Source organism: Pseudonaja textilis, chromosome 5 (assembly GCF_049901715.1).
Source record: "Pseudonaja textilis isolate UNSWEBS1 chromosome 5, rPseTex1.2, whole genome shotgun sequence".
Classification (NCBI taxonomy): Eukaryota; Metazoa; Chordata; class Lepidosauria; order Squamata; family Elapidae; genus Pseudonaja; species Pseudonaja textilis.
This window is the reverse complement of record NC_141994.1, coordinates 57238127-57251512: the sequence shown is the minus strand read 5'-3', so window position 1 is coordinate 57251512 and position 13386 is coordinate 57238127. Positions and strand designations below refer to the sequence as shown.

The 13386-nt window shown below is 38.3% G+C and overlaps 1 long non-coding RNA gene across 1 annotated transcript in view; it reads left to right on the top strand.

Annotated features, from left to right (window-relative positions):
- The first annotated feature begins 1873 nt into the window (after positions 1-1873).
- Positions 1874-13386, top strand: part of LOC148125664 (uncharacterized) — a 36003-nt gene continuing 24490 nt past the window's right edge. The window contains exons 1-2 of the long non-coding RNA XR_015744012.1: positions 1874-2030; positions 2832-3016. This is a non-coding gene — a long non-coding RNA (uncharacterized LOC148125664). The remainder of the gene's footprint in view (positions 2031-2831; positions 3017-13386) is intronic.

Here is a 13386-nt window from a genome sequence, read left to right as displayed (position 1 = left end):
AACTCTCTTCCTTTTTGCATTTGGTCATCTGAGTCAAATATTCCAGCAGACAAATCACTCTTCATTTAGACTTTTATTGCCTTTTCACCTGGAAAAGGGAAGGGGGTTTTCACAGAAGCTCAGAGCGAAATCACTTTAGAAAGTAATCATGTTTTTCCTAACTTGAAAATGGGTCAAGATGTCCCAAATTGTTTACTGGTGAAAAATAGTCGGTGGTCATTGAGAAAGGGTTTATGGAAAAGGAAGGAAGGAAACCTGGATAGCATTATATTCACTACATTCACTTTATAGGTGATGGGCAATTAGTAGAATGATTTGGTAGTGTGCTATTTGAATCCAGCCATTATTGATTGTAAGTCACCTAGTGTCTCCAGGCAAGATGGGCAGCATTTAAGTTGAATAAATAATAAATCAATAAATCATGGATTATAAACTTATACTAATGATGCAGTATACGATATGAAATTGGCTAATTGTGGTTTATTCACATTTTTTTTTCAATTGTGCCCAATTTTTGGAAACTGCCTAGACAATTAAATTTTTCTAATTTGCCACTGTCTCTTTTCTAGGCTTAGAGAAAGTCATCCAGCCAGGATCATCCAACTGTTTTTGTGCCTAAAGTGGAACTAGAACTTATGGTCTCTTGGTTTCTAATCTAATGCCTTAACCACTACCCGACACTGCCTTCATGGATACAGCCACAGATCTATTCACAGATACATTGTTAGATAAAGAAGGTCTTTGCATCCTGTTTAATGCCATCAGAGACATCTGAAAATTTTCAACCAGTTTTAGGCAACTTTTGTTTAGACCTTAAGAGAGATGCAGTTCATTATTAATTATTAATTTTTAAGTGTGTTTCATAAAACCAAAATGGAGTCTAAATGCAAAGCTGCTCTGAAATAAGATGCAACAGTCAGTACTTCAGGTCTTCACTATGGAATTTTCCTGTGTTGGGTATCAGTTGTACGCGAGACACAGAATCAGAATTGTAGAGTTGGAAGCCATTAGAAGGAACTTCTCATCCAATCCTCTGCAGTTAAACAGATTAAACATGCAATTAAACATGCATGTTTAGCCTTTTCTAAAAAAAAAAAAAAAACTGGAGAGACAGAGAGCCCACAACTATCTGAGGTAGACTATATAGATCATACCATCCCAATTATTTTCCTGCAGTTTAAATGATCTCTTGTTAGTTGCTTGGGGTCTAGTTACCTGTGTGGTTTCTGGTCCTGTTTAGATATCCAGATGGAATCTTTGGGGCATTGAAGACTCCACTCCTTAGACAATATCTGCACTCAGAAGTCTTCTGTTATTTACAGTGTTTGTTGGATCCGAATGATAGCTCTGTTGGGAGACATTGACAAAGCTGGTTGTAATTATTGGCAATGGAGTGTTTTGCAATGTGTGTGTGTGTGTGTTTTATTTTTTTAAATGAGAGTTCTGAAAATTGTGCACTACAGCCCTTTTGCTCCTTTAATTCCACACGGAATATAACTTCCTGGGGATTGTCATCCAGCAATATAAATGGCACAGCCAGACTTGCAGGTGGCGTTTTGTTTCCAAAAGTAAATTCTGCCCACATTGCATTCAAGTGGTCCCAGGTCGATGGGTCCAGCATTGCAGTCCTGCCTGTTTTGCCTCTCTCTCTCTTTCCCCGCACCCAAAAAACAACAACAACCCTGGGATTTGCGGCTCTTAGAGAGCATCTTTTTTCTTTTAATGGGGATGGCTTCCAATCAGCAGCTCCGGACATTGCCATTGGAGCAGAAGCGGCTAATCCAGTCCGAGGGAAAGAAAATGGCAAAGCTCGCCCGCGCTCCCCTGTGCGCCTTCTCCACCCCTTTTCTGCAAGCCCCTGCAAACGCCGCGGCGGGCGCGCGGGGGAAACGGTGGCGGAGCAGAGCCAGCCAGTAGAGTTGCCGCCGCCGCTGCCGCCGCCGCCACGCTGCCCTGCAAATCAAACTCCCATGCAAAGAAGGAGATCCTTTCGACCCACTCACCTCCTGGGCGCTCGTTCTCCCACGAAGGTGGTTGGAAACGTGGCTTCTTTTGGTGGGGAACTTTGGTTGGAAGGGCGCGCAGGGTTTATTTCACTCTTGGTTCAAAGATGCTTATTGCTACCCGAGATGCCTCTTGATGTTTCGGCTGGTTTGCTTGGATGTTCTAATCTAAGCCTTTCCTGACCAGATCTGTTTGGAATGGGGAGGTTGGGCTCTTCTGGCTCTTAATTCGGAGCAAGAACGGTACGGAAGGGGGGAAAATGCCAGTCTGTGCGCGCGAGCGAGACAGACAGAGAGGGAGAGAGAGAGAGAAATGCCAGGGGAGAAAAGCAAGGGCACCAGGGTCTTCTTGGCCCCGGGTTTTGTCCCGGGTTTAGGTGCCTTTTAAGCTAACCAATCGGTCGGGCTCTGTCCGCGGGCGAGGCGAGGCGAGGCGAAAGGCTTCGAAGCGAATCGGCGAGGATGCCTCCAGTTCCGCGGGCGAAACGGGTTCTTGCTTAAGGCTCCAGCGAGAGGATTAATCCCGGGTAAAACAGGGATGCAAATTTCCTAGAAAGGTGTGTTGGTTGGTGAGGATTGGGGTTTTGTTTTTGTTTTATTTTTTTTCTCCTCCCTTTTTCCTCTTCTACTCAAGGGAATCAGGCTGAGCATCAGGTTTTAGCGAGGGATAAATTTCTTCAAAAATTTACTCTTACATTTACTCTGAGTCAAGGCACCCAAGGTAGTAGCTTGGGGTTTTCTCTTCCCATCTTCATCGTGAACTAATGTGCCTTTTTTATCCCATTTCTCCTTCCTTTTCTTCCCCCTCCCTCCTCTTCTTTTGGAAAGATATGGAAGACCAAGATACGGAGCTTACAGCTGGATTCTGACCCCTGGGCAGTTTGCTTTCCTTACTCGACAGTCTTGGTTTCCAAGTCTTCTGGACCCACAGTTTGCCAAATAAATAAATAAATAAATCAGAAAAAAGTGTGCAGGAGGAAAGGAAAATGAAACTTTTGGGAACAAGATTACAGGTAGGAAATTCTTCTTGTTCTTGATTCTCTCTTTGCCATAATCTGGTAGTTACATTTCATTGGATGGTTGGAGAGTTTTGTAAAGGTTTTTTGGGGGGGTGGGGAGGAGAGAAAGTGCCTTTCTGTTTTCAAATTCATGAGGACCAGAAGGTTGACTTTGCATATATCTCCTGTTTCAATTATAGGACTGAAACGGGAACATGATGTGAAAAACCTGTGGGTCTCCCTACTCCCTTTTTCCTGGCAGTTTTGAGACTTCTTGAAATTACCCTTAATGAAAAATAGGCTGGGAGAAAGAGGGTTCTTGCAGCAGTTTAAAAACTTAAAGATTTATTGTAGCATGTACTTTGTGCATGAGAGTTCACTTTGTCAGAATTAAAACAACAACAACGAAGACAGTACTCATTAAAAAAGAACAGATGACGCACACATCCAAGGAAGGAGGAATAGAAAGATTAGAGGGCCTAAAATGGTATTGTAGGAAAGGTTGGAGCACAAATTGCCAGAAGAGTACAAAACTCAATCCTGATGATATGAAATACACATACTAACAATAATAGTATCTAAACCCCATATACATATGCTTGGAGATAAGTGCATTTGAGTGAGATTTGCTTTCAAACAGATCCAGTTTAGGACTGCAATTTTAAAAGAACTTCATTTTGACCACAAGGTGAAGAATTTGGTCTTCTTCTGGATAGTACAATATAGTAGGAAGGACAAGCATTTAGTTCTAAAATTCCTATAGTCAAATCACCAGTTATAACATGCAAGATTTGTAAGATTCACAAAAAACAGCAGAAAGAAGATTCCTTCTTTCCTGAAAAATTATCTCCAGGTAAAGGACTCTTTGACGGATATCACATCCTTATAGAAACTTAGAATGAAGGATTTAGAAGTAAACTTGGAGATCATTTAGGTGCCAATGCAGGAATCCACATCTCAAACAGGTTGTGATCTAGCTTTTATTTAAACAGAAATTGTTGGTAATCCTAACCTCTGCATGATGACACTTCTTATACTAGAAGGTAAATATCATATGTCCTCCTCATTTTTTTCAGAATAAATATTCCCAATATCTCCATTTGTCCCCCATGTTTGATTCTAGACCCTTTTCTTATCTTGGCTGGTCTTCTCTTGAGAAGATTGATGTGTTCCAGTTTTCAGTGTCCTTCCTAAAATGCCATGTCCAGAACTGGACACAGTATTCTAGATGTGGTCTGATAAACAAGAATCCAGAACTGGACACAGTATTCTAGTCTGATAAACAAGAATCCAGAACTGGATGCAGTATTCTAGATGGGGTGCTGATAAACAAGAGTCAAGAACTGGATGCAATATTCTAGATGTGATCTGATAAACAAGAATCCAGAACTAGGTGCAATATTCTAGATGTGTTCTGACAAATAAGAATGGAGAAGAATGGTGACTGCAACCTTGTGCTCTCTGGATTCATCAGCTCTGGATGATGGAATTTGTAGGACATCTGATGGGGCACATTCTGAAATAATTTTGGAAGTTCATATATTCACACTGGGTAAGCAGAATCTAATGTAACATTGAGGGTGTACACTTATACACATTTTTTAAAAAATAAAATAAATTGACAGCCATGTTTTCTAAATGATAGGGTTACTTTATTTATGTTGTCCTTCTCATTTTATAGCCTTTCTGTTTACAATAACTTTAAAAAAATATTCCCTGTTGAATTTCCCTATGAAGAAAACATCAAACTGGAGGATTAAAAAAAAAAGCAGCAGTGGAGATAAAGAGAAGATAACTTGTTCAAAAAGAGAAGGAACCCAACAATGTGTGATTGCAAAGGGCAGCGAGATCTAGGCTGCTACATAAATGATCTTGTTCCTGCATGTATTACTTAGTGATGAGTATGGTTGGTGGATCATGGAAATGGAGCTCATTGTGATGTCCAGCACTTGCACACACTTAAATCTTAAGTGTGCCATCAGTACACATGGGTTGCATTTTAATTCCTATCAATCCATGTAGGAATGTTGTAACATGTAATAATTAATTGTTGGTATCCAACTAGATTTGGGGAGAAAGTAACAGGTGGTGCCATCCCACATTTCTTACCTTAAAAGTATAAAATTAGTAAAGGAACAAAGGGATCTTCATAGTAGGTTGAGAAAGTTATTGAATTGCATCTGTTAACTGGTTGCAAAAAAGCAGCAGGAGCAAAGGAAATTGCAATTTAGAAATGGAAAATATAGTTGATACTTAATTGTAGTAGTAAATTACTCTTGAGCTGGGCTTAATTTTGGTGAGGGCATGATCCAGATTGTTTTCTTGCTACAATATAGGACTGGTTTACTCTTCCTTTCATCCAGGATGTTCTTTCCAACTTTCTAGCTTAGCTGAGAATTCTTGTGGACTTCCATACAAGTACAAAACAGATTGTTATTGCAGTTGTCTTCCTTCCTTCCTTCCTTCCTTCCTTCCTTCCTTCCTTCCTTCCTTCCTTCCTTCCTTCCTTCCTTCCTTCCTTCCTTCCTTCCCTTTCTTGATGAATCATTCTCATCTAAGAACATGACTGAGATTTTTAAGTCCTATGAATTCAGGAATGTGTTATTCTTCTTCCTTGACCTCACTATCCTAATTTCATTCCCCCTGAAGTTTTTAGTACTGGTTGTTTACATAGAAATTGTACACCAAAGATTCCTCAATGAAAACTATAGGAAGCAAAGAGTGTGGGTTATCTTCAGTTGTGAATTATTTACAAACTTCCCAGTAGCTACTTCAGAACAAAGGTGCCAATGATTATGATCCGCAGTCTTTCAGTCAGTGAAGAAGAGTCATTTTAGGACATATCATTGAATGCATAGCAGGAGAAAAGAGGGGTAGGATTAAGCAGCTCATTAGTCCAATACAACATGTTCCAAATTTCACTTGGTTTAACTTCAGATTTCACTCAGATGATAAGGAAACTATATATATATATTTCTGAATTATTGCAGTATTGGATGCTAAGTTATTTGTTATGCTGGATAGCCAGATAAATTTTCCCTTTTCTTTATTTAAAAGAAGGAATTAAGAGAAACTTTTGACCCCAGGGTATAATTTGATTCTTCCACATATATAACATTGAGATTATTTAAAGATAACTGATAAAAACCTCAATTTCCAATGTTGTCTCTTTTAACAGATCATGGCGAAGTAGGGCTACTTTTGATGAAAATAGTTTTTGTCCTTTTTACCATTATCTTAAGGGAGATTTGGGAAAAGTTAAAACTACTTCAATTGAGAATTTAAAACTAGTGCACTGTTTAGCAGCAAATTGGTCCAGCAAGTCTGCATAGCAATAGAATGGAGAGAAAAAAAACTGGAAGGTGAGCTTGTGTCTTGCTTTCAACAGTTAAGAGAGTGTGCAATCACTATATGTGCATGTGAGAGAAGGAGAGGCAGAGACAGTGAAAGACTATATCATCAAGCTGCACAACTGATCTGTCCTTTGTAGCAGACAGATTGGAATGAAGAGTCACACAAAATGAAAAGGTCACACAAAATATTCCAGCATTTATCTGATGATAATAATAGAGATGGGACAGAGGCCAAGCTGTGCTTTCCATGCAGTTCAAGGTTCGAGTCCTAGCATCTAAAGGGTTCGAGTCCTAGCATCTAATGAGGATCAAGGGCTCTGGCAAAGGCTTCCAGCAGAAGATATACAAGTTGCTGCTAGATAGCTGATGAACTTAACTAAACTGAAGAATAATTTGATCTGGTTAAAAAAAAATCTCTGACACAATTAACAGATTAATAAAGGAGAGCTTGTCACCTTCTGCATTTAGATTCCTCAGACAATCTTATGCAGATCAAACGGTAGGTAATAGTGAAAGGCACCGACATTTGTGGCCAAATGTTTCCTCACAACTTGGACTGTGGTTCCTTATCTGTTCTTTCGTATTTGGTTTTTAGCCCTCATATTTGTTATTTATTCTGTTGTGTCGGGAAAGATCCTGTTCAGCTAAAAAGCCTTTGCAGACTTCATGGAATGGAAAATCTGAGACAAATGAACTGAGTGGGTGCAATCCAGCTTGATGTCCTCCCTTCTCCTCACTACAGCTTATGGAAGATTCTTGAAGGGTTCCCAAGGTAGTTCTCAACTTCTATGGCTGCTGTTGATGTTCTTCTGCTCTCACCATTCTTTTAAGTAGCTCTACAAAATTCTCTACTCTCCTGCCCCAAACAATTGTCAACATTTCATGTCCCAGGACATTTCTGTCAGAAAAAAATATTGTATCCCACTTCAAATCTGTAAAGACAAAACCAACCAACCAATCAGCAGCAACAGCAGTGGCAACAACAATAACAAAAACATTTAGTTTATTTTTGTGGTGGCTTTGGGGGGGAAGCATCTTGTTCCAAATGCCAAAGGATCCCTCTGTTCTCTGTGTTGGAGGAAGGAGTGGCTGATTCCTTAAATAATAATAGTAATAAGAAAGAAAACACTTCAACTTAGCAAGCCAGTTTTATTTATCCATTGTTCATCATCAGGAAGGCTGATTCCCATTAAGATGCTTCTAGGATTTTGGTGGGGGTTACCTTCAAATTAAATACTGCTTGGAACTCCCACACATTTTCTTTGCGTAATGGGGTATGAGCTTGCAGTAAATCAGAGATGCACTCATTTGGAGCCTAATTAATCAGCATCCCACTATAGTGAAACAATGTTTCTTGGAAGCTACCATGCTGAAGAAAGTGAGTTCTCAAGACTTCGTAGGTGAAGAAAGTTGGTTTACATTCCCTCTCATATCTTCCAAGCTTCATCTGCTGTATTTTGCTTGTTTCTTCTCTGCTTGTTTTCCTTTGTTTTCTAAAACTTGCCCCATCTTAAGATAATAATCTGTGCATAATAATGTTTTTTTTTCATTGGGAAGGCTTCAAACTGCCCCCAATATTGTTCCTGCAAGTGCTGGAAAGTTGGTATGATAGGAAGCAGATATAAATGAGTATATTGGCTAGATTTTGCATCCATAAACTACTGCATGTTCATAAGCTTTCTAAGTGAGTATGCAAACAGCTGTGCAAATTATTACAAAGAATAAGTCCCCTTTTAGAAAAGCAAGGGATTTGCTCATGACTTTATAGAAATTTGAAAAAAAAAATCATGGATCCGTCTTCTTGATAAGCAAAAATGAAGAATATCTCCAAATTAATTTAACTCCAGGACGATCTGAGAATGTTCTCAGATTAATCTCCAATCCTAGAATTTCTTATTGGTGTCCGTTCCAAATATTAACCAGGTCTGGTTAGCTTTTTCAAGACAAGCCAAGGTCATTGCATAACCAGTTTAGATGCAGAATATGAAAAATGTAGAAATGAGACAGCATTCATGAAAATAATTTACTAATTCTAGCAAGTAGAAAATACTAATTCAGTGTACAACAAATCATTCCCCAGTATGGAAGTCTGCAGACATAATGAATGATGTATCTATAATTTTGAGTCAGCAAAAGTCATCATGATCGTAATTTCAAGAAGTGCAATCCAAGATATACCAGGTTGGTTCTATAGTCAAATAATGGCCAATAACTCTGTAAGCCTTTTTTCCCTTTTCAACTATCTTTAAGAAAATCTCAACAAATATGTCTTGCTGTTAGAGGAGTTCAGCAAGTAGCATCTGCAGAAAACGTTGCATAGCTCTACATACTACAACAGTTCTGTTACATAAGATTCCAGACAGCCACTCAAGTTACCCCCAGTCTTCCAGTTTTCTGTGTTTTTCCTCTCCCAATTCCATATCTGCTGTTGCATGTTGAGATAGGAATGATTTGCCGATGAAGTTTCCTTATCCTTATTTTTCATAAGAATGTTTCTGCAAATCTCAGGAATGCTAAACATGCTCCTTATTGTTTCTTGGTGTTCCACTGGTACATTCAGTGCTGTACTGCTGATATAGAGGCATTTGCTTAATGTTAAAGAAAGCAATAGAGGAACTCAGATACTTATTTGTTCAGCTATTAATCTATGTGTCTCATAGTCTTTGTCACCATATATCTCAACCTAACCTTCCATCGTGGTTGCCACAGCTTCTGCTCTTTCTGATGTCTTGCTTTAGCTGTAGCTCCTCAGTTACACTGACACCTCTGTTCAGTCCTGAACCTTGACTTTTTGCACTCCTAATTCTTCATCCAAGTCGAAGCTACAATTTGTAAAAGTCCTAAGAAGCTGATTCTAGGACACTCGGCAGGAACATTTTGAATTTAAATGCTCATTTTTTTTTTTGCAAAACTATTAAGCCATTCTTAATAGAAAATTACCAAAGGTGTAACTTACTGTGAATGTACATCCAAGTTATTAAAGTGTGCTACATAATTAGTTCCGGGTTTGGGGAGATTCTTGGACAAGATGGTCTCCAGCTAACCTCATTCCATCCTTGCTGCATTCACCCATTTGCTTTGCTTTTCCTTCTGGGACCAGAATGTACTATAACTTGGATAAGATAATTGAAAGAGCAGAAACAATAAGGGGAAGGAGCAACAGAAACCATATTTCCAAAGTAGGGCAGTGGGTTTTTCACAAGAGCAGACATTTAATGATGCCAACTCCTACTTGTATATTTTAGAACTGGGATGGGCAACCTATGGCCCCTATATTGATGATTGTTGTCATAATTTTAAAAATTGATGGCGGCGGGATAGTCAAGCTGGGTTGTCTCTCTCAGTGTGAAAGCAGTGTAGCAGCACTCTGGTTTCTCTTCAGATCATAGAAATATTTTACCTTTCCAGTTCCTGGTATTTTGATGCAAGTCCTTTTTCTAGGTTCCATGGGATGTAAACCTGTGCAAAAGGGTTAGAATTGGTGGCATGTTAGTCTCAAGTTGGTTTTGTCATTCTGACAAAACAGCAAGGTACTGCAGAACCTGCCAATCCATTTTTCAGCAAGAAACTTTCTAAAGTTTCAGTGCAAACCTTAAAGTAGACATAACACAGTGGAAGATGATGATGATGATGATGATGATGATGATGATAATAATAATAATAATAATAATAATAATAATAATAATAATAATAATAATAATAATAATAAAAATACCAGATGCCTACAAAAAAAGGTTTACCCATATTTGTATTTACCTTTCCTTTTCAGTCAAAAAATAAGCCCCTAGTCATTAAAAGTGTGTCCCTCGATTCAAAAAGAACATTTTCCCATCTATTGCCTGCAAAGCCGTCAGTTTGTGTTTAGTTCTTCTATGGATGCTGCTCCTTGCTCAAGAGAGCCAGAAGAAAACATTTGGGGTTTTATCAGCATTTGACTCCATTCTGCACCATGTGTGTCTTAGTGAAAATTGCTTGGCTTCCTCTTTGTTTTTTCCCATCAGCAGGTGGGGAAAAAAGTCTCTTGGGATGACGCAGGATTGTGGCTGGGCTTTCCAGCTGCTGCTGATGTATTTGCAGTTGCTTTAGAACTAGCTGGCTTTTTTTGCTTCTAGGGCTGTTTATGTATTTTAAATATTTTAATGCTGTCTGCTGCTCCAAGTGCCATTTGGCAGAGAAGACAGATTATAAATATCCGAAATAAATTAGTGTCTAGAGTGCAATAGCTAAAAATGTGACTTGTGGCCTGATCCAGGAAATCTTTAATTCAAACTATAGCATATTCATAAACTCGGTCGTTAGAACTCTTAGTTTTAGTTCTTTTTCTCCTTTTTTTATGTTGGGAATCTTGACTTTCTATACAAAAGTACTGGGTAGCTTACTGAGATGAGATTTTGAATGTTTGTTTATGATAAATAAACCTAAATTGTCCCAGTCCTAGAGAAGGATCAGATACAGATTAACACAGAGTTGGAAGGTAACTTGTAGGTCATCTAGTCCAACCACCCATCCAAGCAGACCCTATACCAAGTTGAATCTCTCCTTGTTCAGTTTCCATCCAAAATGACAATTTGGCAACAACTCTGCATCTTTGAAAGCCATAGCAAGACTTTGGATGTCACTAATGGTCTTGGGAATTTTGACTGTGCGTCTGATACATAAACTCAAAAAATCATCTGTCTGTCTGTCTTTCTCTATTATCTCTATGTATTTATATGTGTATAGAGAAATAAGCATATATAGAAATAAACACACATACTGCTCATTTGTGTGTATTTAAAAAAATTAATCAGTGAGTCCTATGTATTATAAACCAGTGGTTAATTTAACCAATGCTTACGTGTAAATAAGAAATAATTATAAAACAAGAATTGTTTTAGAATTATTTAGACTACATGCATGTGTGACACAGATTTCAATTTAGGAAGGAAGATTTGTGCATGAAAACAAGAAAAGAGATTGCTTCCTGTAAGATGTTGCTTGCCATAAATAAGATTTAGAAGTGCTCTGTTTAAAAAAAAAATGTAAAAATATATGCTGCCTGATTTATGAAGACCATATTTTATTTTATTTTAAAAACCTGATTGACTTAATCATTTTGTGCAGCTGGCTTAATCTACAATATAGGGCAAAATAAGGCTATGCTATCTCTGATTTTAAAATATAAAGCTGTAAACCTGTATAGGCTTTACTTGGGAATAAGTTCCACAATAATCATTTGGACCTGTCAAAAGTTGACATCATATGATTGTAGCGATAAGCACATTTGTATTCAAGAAAATTCAACTGAGTTAAGTAATTGTTCTTGGCATAGGGGATGAAGTATGTTTCTTTCCATTTTTTAGTTTTCCAAAGATGATTCATTTCATTTCATTACTTTGTGAGAGCTTCTGCACCTGAGACAAATTCCTTGTGTGTTCAATCACACTTGACCAATTAAAAATTCTATTCTATTCTATTCTATTCTATTCTATTCTATTCTATTCTATTCTATTCTATTCTATTCCTTACTTTCTTCTAGGAAATCTGAATAATATTCCTAATTTCTGTACATATTTCTTTAGTCCAATCTTTTTAAATTTGAGAAGTGCGTTGATGTGTTTTGGGAACAAAAGGTTAACAAATAGGATTGCATTTCCTCTAATGGAGAAAGGCAGGAATGGAGGCAGAACTGGGAAAAATCAATTCTACCAGCCCTTGATATATTTGATTTGTATATTTGATTGATTCGTGGCCATATCTTGTCTTCCAGATTTAATTCCCAATGCATCAGAATAGGGAAGTTAAGCATGATGTTATAGAAACCTGTTGAAATTTGTCAATCAGATACAATGATTAAGATAAGATTTTTTTGGTCATTTTTTTTTACTATAATGAGCACTAAACTATGAACATTAAAAATGAACTTCTGTTACCTGCTCTCAATAGAAAGTATACATCTACCCATATACATACACAACAGACACAAATACACCTGCTGTATATATATATATATACATATTTATCTACCTACCTACCTATATACACGTGTGTCTATGTGTGTGTTTGTGTGTGTGTGTGTGTGTGTGTGTATCCATATGTATATGTAGTGTATGTATATGTGTATGGTACACAAGATTTAGTGCTTTTAATGACTTATACTATCTCTAAATCGTTTATCTTTATGCATAAAATACCTATCCCCTCTTAGTAAAATGTGTACAGGTAATCCTCAACCCCTTGTTCAAGGACTGTTCAAAGTTACCATGGTGCTGAAAAAGGAGATTTATGACTGGTCTTCAAAGTTGCAGCATCTCTGCAGTCAGATGGTTGTGATTCAGGTACTTGGCAATCCATGCACTTTTATGAAGATCACATTGTCCCGTGGTCTTGTGATCACCCTTTGTGAGCGTCCCAGCCAGTTTATGACAAGTGAAGTCAATGAAGAAGCCGGTAGGAAGTCACAAACATTGGGTTTACTGGCCATGAGTGATTTGATTAACAAGTGCAGCCAGAATTGAAATCATAAGGCAGTAGGGTCCTGTCACACTTCACGTAACCACTGCTGCTTAGTGAAGGAGTTGCTGATCCCATTTGTGGATATAAGGGCTACTTGCATGGAACAGATAATTTAGCTGATCCTTCAGGGATGTTCCAATACCCATAAATAAATATTATATAACATTGCCTCTACCCACCACATCCCACTGGGATAATTTTTCCATGCTGCCTAATAGAAACCATTCACAGTCGGAGGTCTTTTGAAGTGTTTGAAATAGGCTCATCTAGCCCAGTGGTGGGATTCAATTTGTTTTACTACCAGTTTGTGGGTGTGGCTTGGAGGACATGGCTTGGTGGGTTTGGCAGGGGAAGGTTACTGCAAAATCCCATTCCCTCTCCATCCCACTAACCTGCCTTCCAGCTTTATTCTCCTGTGCAGGGCAACAAAAGAAGACCCAGCCAATCAGCTGGGACTTGGGAAGCAGAGAATAGATGGGGGCGGGGCCAGTCAGAGATGGTTTTTGCCAGTTCTCCAAACTACTCAAAGTTTCTACT